At 40.7% G+C, this 22,194-nt stretch overlaps 2 pseudogenes; both read right to left on the bottom strand.

The window, feature by feature from the left end:
* Positions 1-13,447: 13,447 nt before the first annotated feature.
* On the bottom strand, positions 13,448-13,594 carry LOC114505908 (annotated as a pseudogene).
* A 469-nt stretch (positions 13,595-14,063) lies between these two features.
* LOC114505284 lies at positions 14,064-17,130 on the bottom strand (annotated as a pseudogene).
* Between the last annotated feature and the right edge of the window lie 5,064 nt (positions 17,131-22,194).

The raw sequence follows: 22,194 nt of genomic DNA, 5'->3' as shown, positions 1-22,194 counted from the left end.
TTTGTTATTGTTCCTCTAGTTCTTGTATATGTAGGATTTTGTTGTTTGTTTGAAATATCTCTCTTTCCTATATAGGCCCATATTGCTATGAACTTCCCTCTCAGGGCTGCCTTTACAGTGTCCCATAAGTTTTGGGCTGTTGTGTGCTCATTTTCATTTGTTCCCAGAAACTTTTTGAGTTCTATTTTCATCTAATTGTTAACCTATTCATTATTTATTAGCATGTTATTCAGTTTTCATATATTTGAATGTTTTTTTGAGTATTTTCCTTGAGGTTGGTTTCCCATTTCAAGCCATTGTGATCCAAGAAGATGCTTGTGCTGTTTCCCGTTTCAAGCCATTGTGATCCAAGAAGATGCTTGTGCTGTAGCCTGGCAAGGTCTGGCAGGCCCACTCTAGCTTTTGGGAGATAGAAGAAAATGGATGGAGCTGTGGGTATGCTTGACATGTCTTTATTCACGGGTGGAAAAGCCATGCATGCTGCAAGCTGTGTGTGTCTACTGAGAAGCCCCTATGGCCTTAAGTACTAGAGGAGAACAAAGCCAGCTTCCAGCCAGAAAATTATATAACATAGCATGATTCTGCACATGTGAGCCCACTTCATGTTTTGGAGACAGTTTATTGGACTGAGTCTCAAGGCTATGAGAACACTACTTATCTGGCCCCTTCAAGATTATGGGAACACTGCTTCCCTTAATTACCCAGGCACCTGGGTGAGGAAGCCAGATTGCCTCCACTTACCCTACCACTTCTGGGTTCCTCACTGCAAAATCTACATGAAGATGTCTTCTGCAAGGTTCCCACAATGAGAAGGGCAGAGCCCTGCACCAATAACCCACAACAGCAGTACAAGCTACAGCAAGAAGTAAGCAAAACACAACTGCTGCCACCCAGGACAGCAAGAATCCACCTCCATTCAGTGGTTAGGGATGCCCACCATCCCTGCAAAAGATTGCCTGTCAGGCGCTCAGTGGCACAGGTCTCAGAGGCTAATGCCTATTAAGCTTGGCAAACATTGTAATGGACATCAGGAATATAGACACAGCATTCTGTTACTACTAGGGCACATGCACCACCTTGGGATGCAGTAAGCATATTTAAAGCCATACGATTTTGCAAGGCTCCTTTTCTTAATTGATATACTTCATTTAACAGGCTTAAGGAATCATGTGTTGCATTCAATGTAAGACCAGGGTGAAAAGATAAAGCAGTTATTTCAGTCTCAGTGACAACAGAAGCAGCTTGAGAAGAAAAAACAGCTAATGGATAATACCACCAGAGAGTACACTTGACCTGGTGTCATGCTTTAAATGCTTCTCATTTTGTTGGCCAGCTTACAAGAGTTTTCTGAACTGGAGCAGGCAAATAGGGCCATGCCCAAGTACAATGACCAGTCCAATTTCCAGGCAGGTAAGGCCACCCATGTGAGCCACACACCCAGAGGGCTCCAGTAGGAACTATAGCCTATGCATCATCCCGTGCCTCCCAGAAATTCTCTAGAGTCTGAGGCTGACACAGACCTGTCAGAGTCCAGCCCACATGGGCTTGTCCTTTGGGGTTCTCAATGCAAAGGGGAGCTGGTCCAGCCAGCTCCATGGCCTCAGCTGTAAGCCACCCGGAGCCATCCCATATGGAGTAGCAACTTAATTGCTGGGTCGGTCATACCGCTGCTTCGCCCCAGCACAGATGTCAGTCCAGGTAGCATTCCACAAGGAATATTCACTGTTCCACTGGTTCTGAAGCCAAGTCCAATTTGAGACAGAAGTAGGAGAGATGTGCCATGAGGGGTGGGCCGATGTGCTCAGATGGAGTTCAGTCAGACCCAGCATGCTGATTGGTTAGCCACTGAGGCATAGCTATGAACCCAGAGCGCTAAGGGGTTACTTTGCACTCTATGGATGAAAAAATAGAGCAGTTACAGGAACCAGCAAAGGCAAGCCATGACCCTCAGGCAATATACAAACAAGCTTCTAGTCAGCTGATAAGACAGTGGCTGGCAGAGGGGTTCTTCCTGGGTGTGAACACCACACCTTTTGTGCCTCAAATGGGGGTTCAGCATCTACTTGAAACTCTTAACGGGACATAGGGAAATCACAAAGTTGGCACAAAGAAGCATTTCATGGTCTCCTGGCCCTGGATATGCCTGAGGCCATTATGACTGGGAGCCTTGTCCCAATCATCCAGGGCACTATTTCTCTCCACCCCTTGATTCCAAGGGGCAATAAGAGCCACTCAATGCATGTGAGGGGCTTTTATTTCCCAAAGCCATGTCCAAGTGGCTGTTTTCCCTCGCTCCAGGCCCTCCAGAGCAGGCAAGAGAATATTCCTCTCTTTCCTCATGCCTGGTTTCAGCAAAACATCCTTAGTCTATACCTGAAGCTCAACTGGACTACAAATTGGAAGCAGTGCTTCCACTAGAGCTGGGTCCCCCCTCTGACTCCACTCATTTAAAGTCCAGAGGACAGTCCATATACATTTCATCCAGCCCCTCAGCATAGGGCAGCTGCTGCTCGCAGGCCCTGCTTTAAGAAACCAGTGCTGCTTTAAGAGAACAGTGTACCATTCAATCATTCCAGCAGCTTGGGGATGATAGGCCACATGAAATTTCCAGTCAATCTGCAAATCTCAAGCCCATTGTTGTACCAATGATCCAGTAAAATGCATGCCCTGATCACTTTCGATGATTAAGGGTCATCCATAAGCAGCACATACAGCTTCAGCACAGCAATTACTGCTTTTGGATCTGGGTGCCATGTGGGATAAGCTACTAAAAGTCCTGTGGCTGTGTCCACACCTGTAATAGCATACTTATATCCCTCTGAACTAGGTAGGGGCCTGATTACATTCACCTGTCCCCAGGTCAGTGGTACCTGTCCCTGCACCACCAGAAGTTCCCACTGGCCTTCGGCTATACTCTCATGAACAAACAACACAGGTCTCACAAGCTTCTTGTACCTCTGCTAATATAACAGGATATGTCCAAGTTTTGATGGTGGACCACGTGGTCTTTTGCCCAGCATGTAAGAGGTGATGGTGTAGCCAATGGGCTACTTCTCTTCCTGAGGGACTGGCAGGTACTGTTTCTAGCCACTGAACCTTGGCTAGAGTACCAGCTTCATCATTCCCAGGGGAAGCAAGAGGTACATGTCCAGTAACATGATATACAGTGATTTGTTTCTGGTGGCCTAACTCCGATCAGTCTTACCACAAATCCTGTCCCCACAATGGACTATGCATAACCATCCATTTGTTTGCATGCCATGTAGAGATCCATAATGTTTGCCTTGGATATGCCACCCAACTATCTGTGCAAATAGTCAGGGGCAGTGCCACATTGCCTACCATGAGTCATACAGCTCAGAGTTCTGCCCACTGGCTTCTCTGTCCCATGCAAGTTTCAAATCAGATTGTGTCTGTCTCTGGTTGAATTCCTCTGGTGGTCCAGATGGTAGGCTGGCCCTCAGGCAACATACAAGCAAGGTCAGTGGTACCATCAGTGGTGGACCCATCAGTGTACCAATGCATCTGAGGGAATAGGTGCCTGCCCTTTGTGGAAGAGGCTAGCTTCCATCTCTTCTATAGGGACAGGAACAGTTGATTTCTCATCCACATAACTAACTGGGCCTAACACTTCCTGTAGCTCAGCTTGAAAGCAGCTAGTGGACAGAGTACTCTTTTTTGCAGATAAGCCCCCCCACTTAGCTGATGTGGGTGTCTGAGCTGTCCTACAACAAGTCTTGGCCATCTAGTCCTGGACCCACCCTGCAGTGGGATATGTGGTCCTAAGTGTCATGGGGGCAGTTCCTGTTATGGCCTCTGTGGCCCATAGGGCAGCATATACTGCAGCCAATTGCTTTTCAGTCATGGAGCACTGTACCTCTGCTCCCTTCCATAGTTGGGACCAGAAACCCAAGGGTTGACATAGCCGTTCCGATTGTTGGCACAAACCACATCCAAAGCCTTCCTGTGTCACATGCACATCTAGTTCACAGGATCTAGCAGGTTCCAAAGTATGCAAGGCCTGCTTAATCATGTGCTTTGCTTCTTGGAACACTTGTTCTGAGGTCAGAGTTTGATTCCAGTTCACCCCCTTTTCCACCAAGGAATGTAAGGGGTGAACGACCTAGGCTAGATGGGGCACAAGTGGTCTCTAGTACCCCAACAAGCCCAAAAATGCCTGGAGCTATTTCACAGTGGTAGGGGTCAGGTATACCTGAATATTATCTATCACTGCATCAGGGATGACTTTTGTCTTACCCGACCAGACATCCCCCAAGAATGTGACAGACAATCCAGGCCCCTGAAGCTTGGACTTCTTGACTGCCCAGCCACATGACTTCAGGTGTGACAGCACTTGAGTCACTGCTTTCTCTAATTCTGCAAGAGAATCACTAGTTACCAAGATGTCATCAATGTAACAGAACCGGTACAACTCTGGAGGCCATGGCTTAGCCAGGTCCTCTGCCACAAGCCAATGACAGATGGTCAGGTTGTGCAAATATCCTTGAGGGAGCACTGTAAAAGTCCACTGTCATCCCTCCCATATGAAGGCAAACTGATCCTGACTTTCTGGAGCAAGGTCAATGGAGAAGAAAGCATTTGCTAGGTCAGCTACAAAGTGGTAAGTTCCCAGCTCATTAGTTAACTGGTCCATCAAGTCCATCACAGAAGGGTCCGTTGCATGTAGTGGAGAAATGATTTTATTGAACTTCCAGTAATCTCCTGTCATTCTCCATGTCCCATTTGGGTTCCTCACTGGTCACACAGGGGAGTTACAGGGACTGTGAGAGGCCCTAATTATTCCCACCTTCCCCAACTCTCATGTTCTCTGGCAACTGGTATTACTTCACTGCCATTACCTGTCGCATGTGGCAATTGCACAGAAGGGTGATTAGCATGTCCGCAGAATGGCTTTTACCACTTGTGCCTGTAGGCAAAACTCTCTTGTGGTAATGTATAGCCACAAACCCTGTAGTATGTCAATACCCAGGATATACTGAGGAATGGGGGAGACATAGACAGTGCATTCACAGGTGGGGAGGGCAAATGACCGGTACCCAGAGAGAGCTGCAAAGACTTCACCCTTGCATTCTATCCCCCATAACCATCAATAGAGACCTCAGGTCCTGGAAACTTCTCAGGGTTTCCATGTAAAAGAGTACATTAAGCTCCTGTATCCACAAGAACTAATACTTGCTGGACATTTGCAGGGGACCAGTGAATAGTCAATTCAACATGCAGCCTCCAGTCCCCGCCTGTTCCCTGAAGATGGGTCCCTTGGCCTTGTCCCTAGCCACAGGTCCAAAGGATATCTCCTCCTTCACCTCAGGAGGTTGACACAGCCAGATGATCTTCCAGTCAGACTGAACAGGCTTCTCAGGGCCCTTGGAGTGCACCCCTGGATTTCCTCATTAGTTTCCTTTTCATCTAGGGCTGCAGGAAGCATTGGTCAGTTCTCAGCTGCTTCCAGAGCTCTAACAGGTATGCGTTTGGCTTCCTGTCAATCTGACCACATCGGTGTTCTAGTCACTTGAATGAGGCTGCTGTTTGGCCAGAAAACAGACAGAGTCTGAGAGGCTGTGCAAACAGTTTTCTGTTAGCTGTAAGACTCTACCTCTCCCAGACTGCCTCCATGGTCATAATGTCATTTATGCGATGACCAACAAATGGCATGAGAATCACCATCAGCTAGTCAAAAGAGGAAGGAGGAGTGTGCTGGAGCACAAGATCCCTCATTCTAGCTGTAAAACATTCATCATCAGGGCCCTGTGTGTTGGGATTGACCATGGCCTGGTGCATGCCTAACTCCCCCAAGATTTGAACTAAGTCTGTAAAGAATAGCCACTTCCTCACCATATCTGGTATGTCATCCACATTCACCCAGACAGTATGGATAACTGCCATTACCTATTCCATGAAAGAATGTGAGGCCTGACCCCTACCGTGTTTCTGGCTATTCTGCAGCCACTGGTGCAGGGAGGGGTGTTTCGTGATGGATGCTGACTTTTCCATCTCAGCATCAGAACACATGATGCTATCACCCTTAGGTCCCACAAGTGCAAGAGCCACTCAGCTAAGGGCTCCCCAGGTCACTGACAAAACTGATGCATGAGATCAACCAGCTCTGCCTGTGTGTAAGGTCTATATGTGGTATGTTCTACTATCTGCACAGGACCCACAGTATTCCCCCCAGGTACCATAGGCTATTGGAATTTCATTTTTTGTATCACTACAGGGCAGGCCTTCCAGGAACATGGTTCTGCATCAGTATCATCTTCCTCTGACTCTGACTGTCTGCTGCTGCAGGAGACTGTGATTGTGCCATTCTTCGGTTGCTCGCAGATCTTCCAGAGCACCAATTCTGGTTTCCAGGGCTTCTTCTCATTCTTGGGACTCATGTAGTTTTGCTGTGTCATGAAGCTCGGTTTCTGTCTCAGCTTGCAAAGCTGAAAGAAACTCCCAGCCTATGGCCATGGCCACATGGGTGCTGGGCCACTCCAGGGTGCCCCCAACCTCATTGTTTCTCACAGATTTCTTCTCAGTGTTAGGTGTGTCCTTGACATTGGGCAACACTCTTAATGGGGCCCATGATGCCAGAAGGCTCACCACCAGTTGCAATGGACCTCTAGGATCAGCCCACCCAACAAGGCTTCCCTCCAAAGAGCCCATGGGCTCATCCATTTCCACACCATGAGAATCTTGCCAACTATGCCAATTGTGTTACAGCCTGTGAAGGCCTGGCAGGTCCACTCTAGCTTCAGGGAGACAGAAGAAAATTCACAGAGGCGTGCGGATGCTCGACATGCCTTCATTCTTGATTGGGTGAGCCACACATGCTGCAGGTTGCGTGTGTCTAGTGAGAAGCCTCTATGGCCTTAAGTACTAGAGGAGAACAAAGCCAGCTTCCAGCCAGAAAATTATACAACATAGCATGATTCTGCATATGTAAGCCCACTTCATGTTTTGGAGACAATTTATTGGCCTGAGTCTCAAGGCTCTGAGAACACTACCTCTCTGGCCCCTTCAAGATTATGGGATCGCTGCTTCCCTTATTTACCCAGGCATGTGGGTGAGGAAGCTAGACTGCCTCCACTTAACCTACAACAATTGATATGATTTCAATTTTCATGAATTTTTTGAGGCTTGTTTTGTGTCCTACCATGTGGTCTGTTTTTGTTAATTTTCCATGTACATTTGAAAAGAATGTATATTTTGTTTCTTTGGGGTGAGAGTTTCTGTATATCAATTAAGTCCATTTGACCTAGAGTGTTGTTCAATGTGAAAATATCCATGTTGATTCTTTGCTTGGAAGATCTATCCATTGTTGACATTGTAGTATTAAAATCCCCTGGTATAAGGGTGTTGCTGTCAATATCTTTCTTGAAGTTCTCCAAGATTTTCCTTATATACATGAGCACCCCTATGTTAGTTGCATATACATTTACAAGGGTTGTATCCTCTTGATGGATTATTCCTTTAAGTATTATGAAGTGTCCTTTTTCTCTTTTCATAGACTTTGTTTTAAAACCTGTTTTGTCTGATATAAGTATTGCTGTCCCATCTTTTTTCATTGTCATTTGCATGGAATATTTTTTCTATCCCTTTACTCTCAGACTGTATAGATGTTTTGTTCTGAGGTGGGTCTCTTGTAGACAGCATATATGTGAGTCGTTTTCTTTCCCATTCAGCTACCTTGTCTTTTTATTGGAGCATTTATTCCATTTACATTTAAGATTATTATTGATAGGTACTTATTCATTACCATTTTTTCCTTTTGTACCTGTATTCCTCTCTGTCTCTCCTTTTCTTCATCTTTATATTTTGAGATTTCTTTTTTTTTATTGTTGTCATCTTTTTAAAGCAGTCCCTTTAGCATCTCTTTGCAATGCTGATTTGGTGATGTATTCTTTTATCCTTCTTTTTTTTGCCTTAGAAGCTCCTTATTTTGCCTTTCATTTTAAATGAGAGCCCTGCTGGGAAGAGTAGTCTTGGTTGCAGGCCTTAGCTTTCATTACTTGCAATATTTCTTGCCATTCCCTTCTGGCTTGCAGTGTTTCTGTTGAGAAATCAGCTGATAGCCTTATCAGAGCTCCCTTGTAGTTACTAGCTGTTTCTCCCTCTCTTGCTTTAAGATTCTCTCCTTGTCTTTAAATTTTGCCATTTTAATTATGATATGTCTTGGAGTGAGCCAGTTTGGGTTCATCCCTCTGTGCTTCCTCGACTTCTGTGACTTTTTCTCTCAACATGGTAGGGAAGTTTTCCGTCATTTTTTTCAAACAGGGTTTATATCCCTCTGTGCTTCCTTAACTTCTGTAACTTTTTCTCTCAACACCGTAGGGAAATTTTCTGTCACTATTTTTTCAAAGAGGGTTTGTATCCCATGCTCCACTTTTTCTCCTTCTGGTATCACTATTATACACATTTAATTATGTTTCATGTTATCTTGCAGCTCCCTTAAACTCTCTTCATTATTTTTAAATCTTCTTTTTATTTTGTTTTTGTGTTTAGGAATTTTTTCTACCTTGTCCTCCAGCTCACTGATTTGAGCCTCTCCTTCATCTAGCCTGCTTTTAATATCTTCTACTGTGTTCTTCATTTCAGATATTGTACTTTTCATTTCCTTCTGTCTCTTATTAATAGTTTCTATGTCCCTTTGCATGTTAATGTAGTTCTCAGTAAGTTCCTTGTAGCTTCCTTGTAGTTCTTTGTAGTTCTCATTGAGCTCATTGAGCACCCTTATAACTGTTATTTTGAATTCAATATCTGATAGTTTGCTCTCCTCAACTTCCTTTAACACTCTTTATGGGGTTTCTTCCTTTCCTTTCAATTAAGGGTTGTTTCTTTGTCTCCCCATTTTAGGTTACTCTTGTTTGTTTATGCTTTTTAGATTGATCAGCTTTGACTCCCTGTCTTTGTGGTATGATCATCTGTGGTAGGAGACCTGTGGGATTCAGTGGTGCAGTCTCCTGAAGTTGATGCTGTTGGGATGCCCTTTATGCTGTTTAGGTTGGCTGTCTGGTTGTAATTGGCTTTTGGTTGTTGTTGGGCCATTCTTTGGTGGCTACTTCCCTCCAGCTGGCTGACTGAGAGTCACTCTACCCACCACATCTTGTTTGTTGTGCAGGTGCTGCCAGAACAAAACCACAAAGCTCAGGAAGCAAACCCACACCCACAATATTAACCCCCACCCACAATCTCACTATCAACAGCAAATGAGCCAACATTAATAAAAGTATAAGGAGATTAAGACTATTATAAGAAAATAAAAATGAATATGAGATAGCTAACAGAAAGAAAAATGATTTTGAGGGGATAGCGGGAGGAGAAATAATAAGAGTAATGAATAAGGACAAGGCAAATAGAGAAAGAAAGAAAAATACATCATAAATAATAAAGGAAGGGAAAATGGCAGAATGGAGTAAGAGAAGGGAAGTGTATAGTATTAGGTTTAAACAGAATTTAAATAAGTAAATAAATAAATAAATAGTGAGAGAGAAGGAAAAAAAGAAAAAAATAGGAACCAAATTAGAGAAAAATTTCCACCACAGCACTGTCAACAACAATGAGCAAAGTTTAATATTAGTGGGAGGGGAATACAATGGAAAAAAGAAAGAAGAGCTTAAGGGACATCTAAAGGAAAGAGAAGTGATTTTGATATGGTCAAGGGAGAAGGGATACTAAGAGTGAGTATCAAAAACCAGGTTGACAAGGAAAATTTAAAGTGAAAAAAAGAAAGGGCAGGAGGAAGGCAAAATGGAGTAGGACAGGGGAACAGTAAAATTAGAGATTTGAAATACAAAAACAGTGAAGATCTAGAAAAAATTGGAGAAATAAAATAACAACCACCATATTCACAACTGATGAGCAAAGACTGATAAAGATGGAGAGAGAATAAGGGTATTTTGAGGATGGAAGAAGGAATGTGAGATGACTAATAACAAGAAAAATGGCTTTGAGAGACCAGAAGGGGAAGAAATAGTAAGAGTGTGGAATGTAAACAAGTCATAGCAAGAGATAAAATAAAATTTAAAATGAAAATAAGAAGAGGAAAGAAGGTAAAATGGAGTAAGAGCAGGGAGGAGCAAAATATGAGATTTAAAATAAATTATAATATAAAAACTAGTGACTTAATATGCACTAATTTGAAGGACAAGAAATGAATGTTAAAAAGATGTACAGGAGAGAAAATAATGAAAATCATAAAGAAGTTAGTGGTGTAATTCATTTCACTGTCCACTCTTTCAGGAACTGCCCCTGGTGATGTCAGATAGTGTCCCAGTCAGGCACTAGGCAGCCTGTTGGAAACTACCAGTGATTGACAGTTAGTGAATCCTTCCATTGTTAATCTAGTCACTCTGCAATCAGCAACCAGGCTTAAGCTCCACAGTGTGGAGTAGAGTAACTCCTGGGGGAAAAGCTATTGCTTCCCCTCAGGCTGATGCCACTTGGAAGGGAGTGCTCTTTGCCTGATCAAATTGGCTCCTGCAGTATGGGGGATGACTCAGCACAGGGATCCTGGTGGCTGTTCCCTCAGTTCTTTCCCCAAAGCCTCCATCCTCAGACTCTCCTCCAGCGTCTCTAGTCCACTCTGCCTACCCTTTGCTGGAGCCCAGAGTAAGTGGCTTCAAATGAAATTACATGCATTGGCTCCTTAAGAGGCTCTATGTGACTCCAGCCCTCTCTCTCTGGCAAACAGAAACCCTGCTGCTTTTCCCAGCTGGATGTATCTGGAGTCCTTTCCTGGCTCTAGTGCTATAGGCCAGGGAGCCCATCTTGGGATTTAGACCACACGCTTCTCAGGGGAACCCCCCGGCCATTGAATTTCTCTCCAGCACTTCAAATGTCACCTGTGGTAGCCCAGCCAGCTCTCAGGTGTCTCCTCCACTCTCCGTACCAGTCATGTGGTGAAGCCTGTGGTTACAAGGCTCATCTTCAGCTAATGTTCAGTTGGTTATTCAGGATGATTTCTCTACAATTTAGTTGTAATTCCAGATTGGTCCTGGGAGGATGTTAGTGTAGTTTCCACTTACTCCTCCACCATTGTGGATCCTCTCATCCTTATTTACTTTTCTTACTTTGAAAGGTGAAAAATCAGCATGACATTCCTATTCTAATCAGTGTTTTCTTGATAACCAATGAAACGCTTTATCAGTAATCAATATATTTATCAGTAATAACATTTATTATCTATTTCATTTCTTCTGTTGTGAACAGTCTATGCCTTTCTGTAGTTGATTTCTGTAAGTGCTTTAATAATAAGATGTTAACCTCTATTTGATATTTTCATTACAAATAGTTTACTCCAATTTATATTTTAGTATGGTTTATAGCATTTTAGGTATACAGAAATTTTATTTTTCATTTTACTTAAATTTTATTGATTATTCTATTACAGTTACAATTGTAATTGTACTTGTACAATTACAAGTATAAGTACAGCTCTCTCAGCTAATGTTCAGCTGAGCATTTAGCTGAATGTTAAATTTCCCCCTTTCTCTTGCTTTTAAGAATCTCTTTTTCTTTTTAACCTTTGGCCTTTTATTAATGATGTGCCTTGGAGTGGGCCTGTTTGTTTCCATCATAATTGGGATTTTCTGTGCTTCCTGGACTTGTGTGTCTACTTCCTTCACCAAATTAGGAAAGTTTTCCTTCACTATTTTTTTCAGATGGATTTGCAATGTCCTTCTTCTCTTTCACTTCTCCTTCCAACACTCCATGAGGTGAATGTTTGACCCCTTAAAGTTGTCCCAGAGGCTGTTATACTATCCTTTTTCTTTTGGATTCTTTTTTCTTCTTGTTTTTCTGATTAGTTGTTTTTTGCTTCCTTATGTTCCAAATCATTGATTTGATTCTCAGCTTCATCCATTCTACTGTTGTTTCCCTGTAAATTGTTTTTTATTTCAGCCCTGGCTGGTGTAGCTCAGTGGATTGAGTGTGGGCTGTGAACCAAAGCATCACAGGTTTGATTCCCAGTCAGGGCATATGCCTGGGTTTCAGGCCACTGCCCCCAGCAACCGCACATTGATGTTTCTCTCTCTTTCTCCCTCCCTTCCCCCTCTAAAAATAAATAAATAAAATCTTTAAAAAATCTTTAAAAATTGTTTTTTATCTCAGTTAGCATAGCCTTCATTTCTGACTGGGTGTTTTTTACGCTGATGAGGTCCTCACTAAGTTCCTTGAGCATCCTTATAAACAGTGTCTTGAATTCTCCATCTGATAGATTGCTTATCTCCATTTTGTTTAACTCTTTTTTCTGGAGTTTTGATCTGTTCTTTCATTTGGGCCATGTTTCTTTGTCTTCTCATTTTGGCAGCCTCCTTGTGTTTGTTTTTATGTGTTAGGTAGAACTTCTTGGACTCTGTGTCTTGGACTCTGTGAGCCAGTATGGCCCAAGGTAGTAGGTGTCCTGTACGATTCCATGGCACAGCCTCCCCTATCACCCAAGCTGGGCACTTAAGGTGCACCCTTTGTGTGGTCTGAGTAAACCCTTCTCTTGTAGTTGAGCCTTGATTGCTTTTGGCAGATCAGTGGGAGGGATTTACCCAAGCCAGTCAGCTGCAAGGCCTGGCTGTGCCCACTGACTTCCAATCTCCGTCCTCCATGGAGAATCAGCTGTGTAGGGGCAGGGTAGTGGTGCTCTGACATGGTCTATAGCTGTCTACTAGGTATGTTGGCCCTGGGGTTTCCCAGGTGGTGCAGACCAAGCTCATCCCCTACCTGTGTTTTACCTGGGGCACCCTACTTGAGTTATAAAGCAATCTGAGATGGCTGCTACTTGTGCTGAGGTTGTAGGTCCTCAGGTGAAAATAAGCTGCTACTCTAATCTGGTTGCCACTAGGGCTCACTGAAGCCAGCTGTTGTTTGTTTAACAGGATTTAGGAGCCCAAACCAGCCATTCTTACATAAAAGCAGCTTGGGTGGGCCTGTAAGTTGGGTGGGATAAAGCTTCTGTGGAACTTCAGGGTAGGTTACAGTGTTAGCCAGGTTGATGGAGTCTTAGATATAGTACCAGCCTACTGGCTCTGTGTGGGAAGGGCTCAGCAAAGGGACAGTGGCCTCTGCTCACCCCAATGCCAGACACTCAGTCTCACCCTCTATATCAGCGGTGCCCTTCAAGCTGCCACCATGGTGCTGGAGCTCAGAGGGAGCAAATATGAGTAGGTGAGTCCATGTATGGGTTCCCCAAGAGGAACTGCTTAGGGCCTCCACTGACTCAATGTCCACTGTTTTCACAGCCAGAAGTAGTTGGAACTTACCTTCTTGGTACTGGAATCCTGGGCTTGGAGGCCTTGTGTGGGTCTGGGACTCCTCGCTTCCAAGATATCCCTCCCGAATTTTTATCCACATGGGTGTGGGACCCACCTATTCTGCATCTGTAGCCCCTTCTACCATTCTGGATGGATCTGTTTTCTTTAATTATGTAGTTGTCAGACTTTTTTTTTCCTTCACAGTCCCTCATTACCACAAATTATGCAGTCAAGTGTCCCACCTTTGGAGAAATTGCAGGAGTCAGCACATCCGGAGTACAAAGGATAAGCCTCCCCCTGGGAAAACCACCTTTGTGATCATGGTATCTCTCCTGCCAGGTAAGTATTCAGACTTCTATTCAACTCGATTTCTGACATTCTTGAGTGATGGCTATTCTATACTTTATTTAGTTGTAATTTTGATATGGTTGTGTAAAGAAGTGAGCCATGTATGCCTATGTTGCCATCTTGACTGGAAGCCTCTATACAGGAATTTTAAGTTTATTTGCTTATACAGGTTTCAGCACAAATGACACCCCTTTTGAATTACAAAATCATAAACATGTAATTCTGTAACTTAACAATATCACACTCAAGCATACCATATAACACTTTAGGTGATATGTTCAAATTAAAACTGTAAATTATTACACCCATATTATTGCCCTACCAACCACATTTAAGCAGGCATTATTTCTGCCAGATCCTGTATTTATCCTTTAGTGTTTTCTTCTGTTGTTTTTAAACCCAGAGACCTTAAGGATAAAAATCTGTTTTCTTAATTTTTGATGGTTCAATATTTTTAAAATGTAGTGTTATTTTATTTTCCAAGTAATACTGATTAAAAATATTTACACACCTACTTTTAAGTCCACAGTTTAGCACTCTTATTTGTATGGCTTTAAAAGTTATAACACAAGACTTTTACATTAAGGTTGGGGGAAAGATTCACTCAAAACAAAGCCTGATATCTTCTATACATGTTTTTCTCTGTACTTTATTTTAAATACATTAATTTTTAAATGATGCTCATCTATTTTTTACCTGGCGGTAAAACACTAGTGCAGTTTTTCAACCAAAATAAAGTTTACCACAGGTAGAAATGAATTTTTCCCAATTGAAAATGGCCCTCTGGCTGCCATTAAATGAAATTTTCATCCTAACTTAAGTGAAAAAGAATTGGTAGTTGCCATTATAAGCAAAAATATAAATACTATACAGTATCATCTACATTGCTCCTTGTAACACACACTTTGAAAGAACTAGAGATGCTTTATAGAAGTTTAGTTGGTTTTGAAAAGGAACATGAGTATGGATTGTTTTTACATTCTGGAAATTCTGCTGCTGCCACCACTCTGTTTCTGTTGCAAAGCTGACATCTGTGACTATCAGAGTAGACAAGAATGTTGTTCAAACTGAGGAAAGCTAGAAGCCAACATTTAACTGCACAGTAACAATGTACTTTTCTTCATGTGGTCTATATTCTTGATATTCAGTTTTCTAACATGCATTAGAATACCAGTACTTATATTCTAATGATTTTATGTTTGGTTTTACAATGTGTAAAACTGAGAAAGAACACAACCTGGGAAAAAGAAGGGGGAACTCTTAGCACAATGAAAATAGATACATTAGTACCCAACTGTATAACAATATAATCCACTTAAGTTTCCAGAAATATACTTCTCAAAACTTCCCATTCACTTACAGGAAACATCCCTCCTCTGTGGAATTAGCCAGGAGGAGAAATCAGGTTGTTTCAATTGGAACAGTTCAGCACAACAGAAAAGAATTTAACTTTGGTCCACTTGTCTGTTAGCTCAGGGACAGTCACACTGCCCAATATCAGTTCAAAAGCCCAACACACATGTTTAAAAATATATTCACTTGTTCATTCTAAAACTGGCAAAGGTGTTCTGTTCTCATTTCCCACACTTCCAGCTTGAGAACCCATCACTGGCCTGGTCTTTAAACCCATGGCGTCTTTGTGAACTTCTCCAGCTGCCTCAGCAGTGAAGTCTTGGCTTAGTTCCCTCTGTTCTGGGTTCATGACGTCAGGGGTCACTTGCTCCAAGCCTGCTTCTAGAAGCTTGGTGTGGACTTCCAGGGGCACCTGGTTTACCCATTCAATATGCAGCTCCACCATGTGGACTTCAGTGCCTTCTTCAGTCTGAATTCAACCACTTCTAGGTAACTCACTTGGATCTGCTCTGGAGCTCATTCATGTGCATATCATGTACTTGGCTGTCCTGGAGCAGATCTGGGATGGACCTGTTCCACAGTCGCTTGTGTTGAGTCTACCCAAACCTGAAGCAGTGGTAACACATGAACCTTACCTACTTGTTCTATAATACAGGATCAGTTTGCACACAGGTTTCTACTGAAAGAACTTCTTCAGTTACCAGATGCTCAGAAATATTATGAGATTCATTGATATGCCTCCTTAATTAATTTCCTTGCAGAAACACATAAAGTCACATAAACACAAGTCACATAAAGTACAACGGTTGGGTTTATCTCCAGTGTGTATTACCAAGTGATCTTTGAATTGGTCCTGCTGTTAAATACACTGTTACAGATCTGGCATTCGTAAAGCTTCTTTCTTCCTTTTTTTGCTCCCACTCCAGTTTGGCACACAGTCAGGTGACATTTGAGAGTGCTATTTCTAGCAAATCATTCATGACAATTTGCACATTCAAAAAGTTTTTCACCTGTATGTTTTCAAAGATGCTCTTTAAAATGTCCAAAGTGGTCAAACTGTTTCTCACAGTACTGATATGTCTGAAATTTTTTCCTAGTTCTTTGCTTCTTACTGACCTCACCTTCCTCAAGGTAGTAACAATTGAGGTGCTGTTTCCATGCATTCTCCTGAAGATACCTTTCATTGCATATTTCATACTTGAAACTCTAAGTGGAGTGTGATTTCATGTGTTCTTTAAAATGGTAAAACAATGTAAATGAATGGTTACATTTCTCACAATGTTGGCACATTTCTCCACATGTGCCACCTGAAGTTCCACAATTTCAATCAATACCTTCTACCTTTTTTGCTTGTGGGGTCAGATGCACAGCTGTCTTCTTTCATCTGCCCTTTTCTGTCACCTTGACAGTACTTGCTGGTAACATCTGCCAACAGGGCCAGAGCTGAATTGTCGGAAGAAGACACACTCTGAAGTACTGTACTCCACAGTCTGCTTGGCAGAAGCCACATGCTCCTCTAGTGTCTCCACACCTTCCTTTTCCACTTCAATGGTGCCTTCCATGATCTCTGCCTCAATTTCAATGGTTCCAGTTCTATAGGTGGCAATGGCTCAGTGTTGATATTTGAAGTTTCTGCAATCCTTTTTTTTGGTATCACTTTTTCCTGTGGTAGTTTCCTCCAGTGGAGCAGAGTTTTCTTTGTTCCTGACTTCAAGTGCTTTGATAGCTTCTAGCATTTGCTGAAACTCTGCTGCTTTCCACACATCACTGGCTTCTTCTTCTCCTTGTATCATTAATTTTGCTATATATGTGAACTCCCTTAAATGACTAAAGGCCATTTTACTAAACCTTCTATCTCTACCAAAGGTTCCTAAGTTAACTCCTGAAAGAATTTGTAGAAGAACTTATTGCAAGCAGCCTAAACAGCCTTGTGGGCCTTAAAATGGTGATTGTCGACAATCAGGGTGATGTCAGTAAATCGGTCTGGTTCTTGCTGTTCATTCAATTGGTCCACGATCACTTTGTGATGTTCCAGGAACTCCTGAAGACAGTCCATTGTCTCTTCAACTTCCATGACTGGTGGGTTGCTCTAGCTCAGGGTACTCCCTTGCTCCTCTACCTCCCTCAAAGCATCTCCTGCCCTGCTCTGTACACCCCTTCCAGGGACAGAACTCACCCCAAACCTTTCTCTACCCCTAAACAGTGCCTTGCTCCTCCATGTCTATATGAGTGCTGGTGCTCCTTCCGCTCAGGTCCAGTGGGTGCACATGCACTCACTCCGAGACCTGCTGGCCACTGATTGATTGATATTTTAAAATTTAATTATTCAAACCTAATCTACTGGTATGTAATTTTCTATGTGCTCTATTGTGAGGGTCTGAATAGACACCCCCATGCAAATCCAAATAGTTACCCAATCATAACAAAACTGTTGGAAAATCTCTTTATTCTACACAGAATTGTTTTCCCTTGTATAACATAAATATTAAGATCTGGTTTTGGATCATCTCTTCTATTATGGTGACCTGCTTATCTTGCCACTTTGCCTTCAGTGGCATGTTGATTTACTTATTCTTGCTTTATAGTAGACTTTACCATATGGAAGGCTCAGTCTCTTCCCAATACTCTTCTTTACAAATTATTTACAATATTCTTACATATTCTTTCTATCACTGTATTTTTAAATATTTAAATGAATTTTACAATAATTTCATCAATTAAAACTGTCCTTGGTTAATTTAATTCAGATGATAATTGTTCCTAAGTTTTAATCTAGAAAATTTATATTTGATCATTTCATTTAACATCTTTAAAAGAGATGTCTATATTTCCAGGATATTTGTAGGACATCATTTTATTTATATCCCAAATTAAACAATTTTGTGTGGATTCTATGAGTTTGTATGTATATGCAAATGCACAACAGGCATGCATTTATGCAGGCATGTGTAGTATCTGTTTGAATCCTATCAATTTGTGTACTTTTAATTGGGGGGTTTTATTAATCCCTATGCTAGGGCAGTTTTCTTCTACTTTAGCATGGATTATTGTGTTTGTTTAATCATTATTTTTTCCTTATCTAAGTTAATATTATTATGCTTTTTTGCTCAGTCCCCTTCCCTTGACTTGAGTCTGTTTTAAGTGGTTTCTTCCTGAGAAGCACCTGCAATTATGTTATTAGAGCATCTTTCTATACCCATAATCATCTTTGTTGTTTTCCTCTGAATTCTGAGAGAGGTAATCAAATTTAGCCTTCATATTTCTGATTCAATTTTCTACAGTACATATTCTGTGCTTTATTATTTCTACTGTAGGTTTTGACTATGCCTTTTCAATTTAGGTATTCTTTTTAACTTTACGTCCTTATTTCATCCAACTCACTTTTCATTTATGCCATGTATACATCAATGAATTTTCTCCTATAATTTCCTAATTTTGTCATACAGACACTCAGTTTTATGCATGTTATGGGGACAATATCAACTGTTTTTGAAAATGCTCTTCTTCGTCTACAGATATGTGTTGCTTTCTAATACATTGCTACCTCAAGTGGAAGATGGTACAACCCCTGTAAAGAGGAATTTGGTAATATCTAACAAAATCACTTATGCATTCACCCTTTGACCCAGCAGTCCTTAATCTAGGAATTTACCCTAATGATACTCTTCTACATCTACAAACAGGAAACACACACACACACACAAGGTTATTTATTATAGAATTATTTTCATAGCAAAATATTTGGAACAATCTACATGCCCATCCATATGAAACTAGTTGCATAAACTTTGATATGTGTACACAATGAAACACTGTGAAGCCATTAAAAAACAATTAAGGTGATCTCTATAAACTGTATGAGTGATTTTCAGAATATAGGTGATAAAATCAAGGTATGAAAGAATATATATAATATACATGTATATCTATTTGTGTTTGTACCTTCATGTAAGAAAAATATCTGATTGTATTTGCAAAAAGAAACACAGAAAGGATAACTATTCAGAAATTGGTTGCATTTTTATTCACCAATAATGAACTGTCAGAAAGGGAAACTAAAATAAGCCAATTTAAAATTGCATCAAAAATATAAAATAACTAGGAATAAATTCAACCAAACAGGCAAAATAACTGTACTCAGAAAATTATAAGACACTGATACTAATAAATGGAAATATATACTGTGCTCAAGGACAGGAAGAATTATCATTAAAATGTCCATACTCCCCAAAGCAATCTATAGATTTACTACAATTCCTATAAAAAATACCGAAGGCATATTTCACAGAACTAGAAATCCAAAGGTTTATATGGAACCAACAACAACCCCAAATAGTCACAGCAATATTGAAAAAAAAAAGAGCAAAGTTGGAGGTATCATGTTACCAGATATCAAACTATACTACAAGGCAATACTAGTCAAAACAGCATGGTACTGGCATAAAACAAACATATAGATCAATGGAATAGAATAGAGAGCCCAGATATAAGCCCATATCTATACGGTCCATTAGTATATGAAAAAGGAAACAAGAACCTCCAGTGGGATAAAGTCTCTTCAATAAATGATGTTGGAAAAATGGGACAGATACATGCAGAAAACAAAATTAGACTATCTTTTTACACCACACATAAGAACAAACTCAAAATGTATTAAAGACATAAAAGTAAGACTAGAAACCATAAAACTCCTGGAAGAATATATAGGCAGTAAAATCTTGGACATTTCTCTTAGTAATATATATTTTTTTTTAATATATCTCCTCAGGCAAGGGAAACCAAAGAAAAAATAAACAAATAGGACTATATCAAACTAAAATGTTTCTTACACAGTAAAAGAAACCACTAACAAAATGAAAAGACAACACACTGGGAGAACACATTTGCCAGTGATACATCTGATAAAGGGTTAATACCCAAATTTTATAAAGAACTCATACAACTAAACACCAAAAAAACCACACAAACAATCCAATTAAAAAATGGGCAAAGGACCTAAATAAACACTTCTCCAAAGAAAACATGCAGATGGCCAATAAACATATGAAAAGATGTTCAACATCACTAGCCATCAGAGAGATGCAAATTAAAATCAAAGTTTAAGATATCATCTCATACCTCTCAGAATGACTATCATCAATAAATCTACAAACAAGTGTTGACAAGGATGTGGAGAAAAGGGAACCTTCATTCACTATTGGTGGGAATGCAGAGTGGTGCAACCACTCTGGAAAATAGTATGGAGTTCCCTCAAAAAAAAAAAAAATGGAACTGCTTTTTGACCCAGCAATTCCACTTCTTGGAATATGCCGTAAGAATCCTGAAACACCATTCAGAAAGAGTATATGCACCCCTATGTTTATTGCAGTGTTATTTACAATAGCCAAACTCTGGAAGCAACCCAAATGCTCATCAGTAAATGAGTGAATGAAAAAGTGGTGGTACATATATATAGTGGAATATTACCCAGCCATGAAATAGAATAACATGTTACCATTTGCAACAGCAAATGAGGGTATTAGAAGTCAGTCAGAGAAATAGAAATACCATGTGATTTCACTTATATGTGGAATCTAAAGAACAAAATAAATGAGCAGACAAGATGGAAGCAGACTCACAGACAGAGAGAACAGTCTGATGGTTGCCAGAGGGGAGGGGTGTTGGAGGACTGGGTAAAAAATGTGAAGGGATTGAGGAGTACAGATTGGTAGTTACAAAATAGTCACAGGGATGTAAGGTCCAGCATGGGGAATGTGGTCAATAATATTGTAATAACTATCTATGGTGCCAGGTAGGTACTGGAGCACTTTGTGAAGTGTATGATTGCATAACTACTGTGCTATACACCTGAAACTAATACAAACTAATATTGAATGTAAACTCTAACTAAAGTTAAAGAAAAAGAAACATAGGAAGGATAAATAATAAATGTCAAAATGTGTGAGAGTGGGATACAGGCGTTGGGGATGTGAGTGAGGTTTCTCTGAGTATTCATTTTAAAATAGCACAATTCCCATTAGGGGTCTTCATGGGTTCAAGTAAACCTTCAGACTCACAAAACAACCATGGGCCACATGTGGCATCAGTTTGCTCAGAAAGATACAGCTTGACAGCATTATCCTTTGTAATCTTCAATGGAAGTCCATGAAACAGCAGATCATAGAGCAGTCCAGAGAGCAGTATTTTAGCTATTCTCTTTAGTCCCCCAAATGGTAGTTCAGATATATGGGAACAAGTTTTACATTAGACAAGTGTGGAACCTAGCTTGGAGTAGAAGCCTCATGCTCCATAGTAGTCAAAAACTTTTGTAATCATTCCACAGGCATAATATCCAGGAATGCTCATATGGGACATACCCAATTATAACAGTTGCCACACCTAGGGCAGCCCAATATTCTGACATTTGCATCAAGTATTTATATATAGTTTATTTAAAGTTTCTACCAGTGCAGATGCTTTTTACTAATCAGAGGGCATCTTTAATTTTTTTAAAGATTTTATTTATTTATTTTTAGAGAGAGAAGGGAGGGAGATAGAGAGAGAGAGAAACATCAATGTGCGGTTGCTGGGGGCCATGGCCTACAACCTAGGCATGTGCCCTGACTGGGAATTGAACCTGTGACATTTTGGTTCGCAGCTCGTGCTCAATCCACTGAGCTACGCCAGCCAGGGCTTAATTTTTACATAGGCAACATGCCTAATAAAATTGGAACAATTTGAGTATCAAAAAGTATTATAACAATTAGTAAAAAGGCTTTAGTCCATTGTGTTATGCCAAAATAAATATGTTAATAAAATATAGGGAGAAAGAAATGGAAAAGTTCTTCTTTAGAGAAAATTATCAGTAAATATGGAAAAATATTTTTAAAAATCACCATTTTTAACTCTTTTAGTAATTGATTCAAGCAAGGATATCAGTAGATGACAAAAATCTTAAATGAAAGACTATTACTAACCAGTTTATAGATATGGCCACCAAGTATTTCTTCATAAATTGCTTTATTAATTATAAAGGAAAAATATTCCTTTACACTTAAGAGATCTGATAATCATCTTAACCAGATGATCAAACTTAAGATCACCAATCATCAGTATCTAATATAATGTCCTTTGGTGTAATACAATAAGTACACAACCTCATTTATGTAATATTCTTACCAGAATGTCTAACTTGAGTCTAATCATGAGAAAAAAATCAGAAAAATCCAGATATAAGTCATTTTAACAAAACAAGTGGCATAGATTC

This window comes from Phyllostomus discolor, chromosome X, assembly GCF_004126475.2.
Source record: "Phyllostomus discolor isolate MPI-MPIP mPhyDis1 chromosome X, mPhyDis1.pri.v3, whole genome shotgun sequence".
Lineage (NCBI taxonomy): Eukaryota > Metazoa > Chordata > Mammalia > Chiroptera > Phyllostomidae > Phyllostomus > Phyllostomus discolor.
The sequence above is the reverse complement of the archived record's forward strand: the minus strand, read 5'-3'. Positions and strand labels throughout refer to the sequence as shown.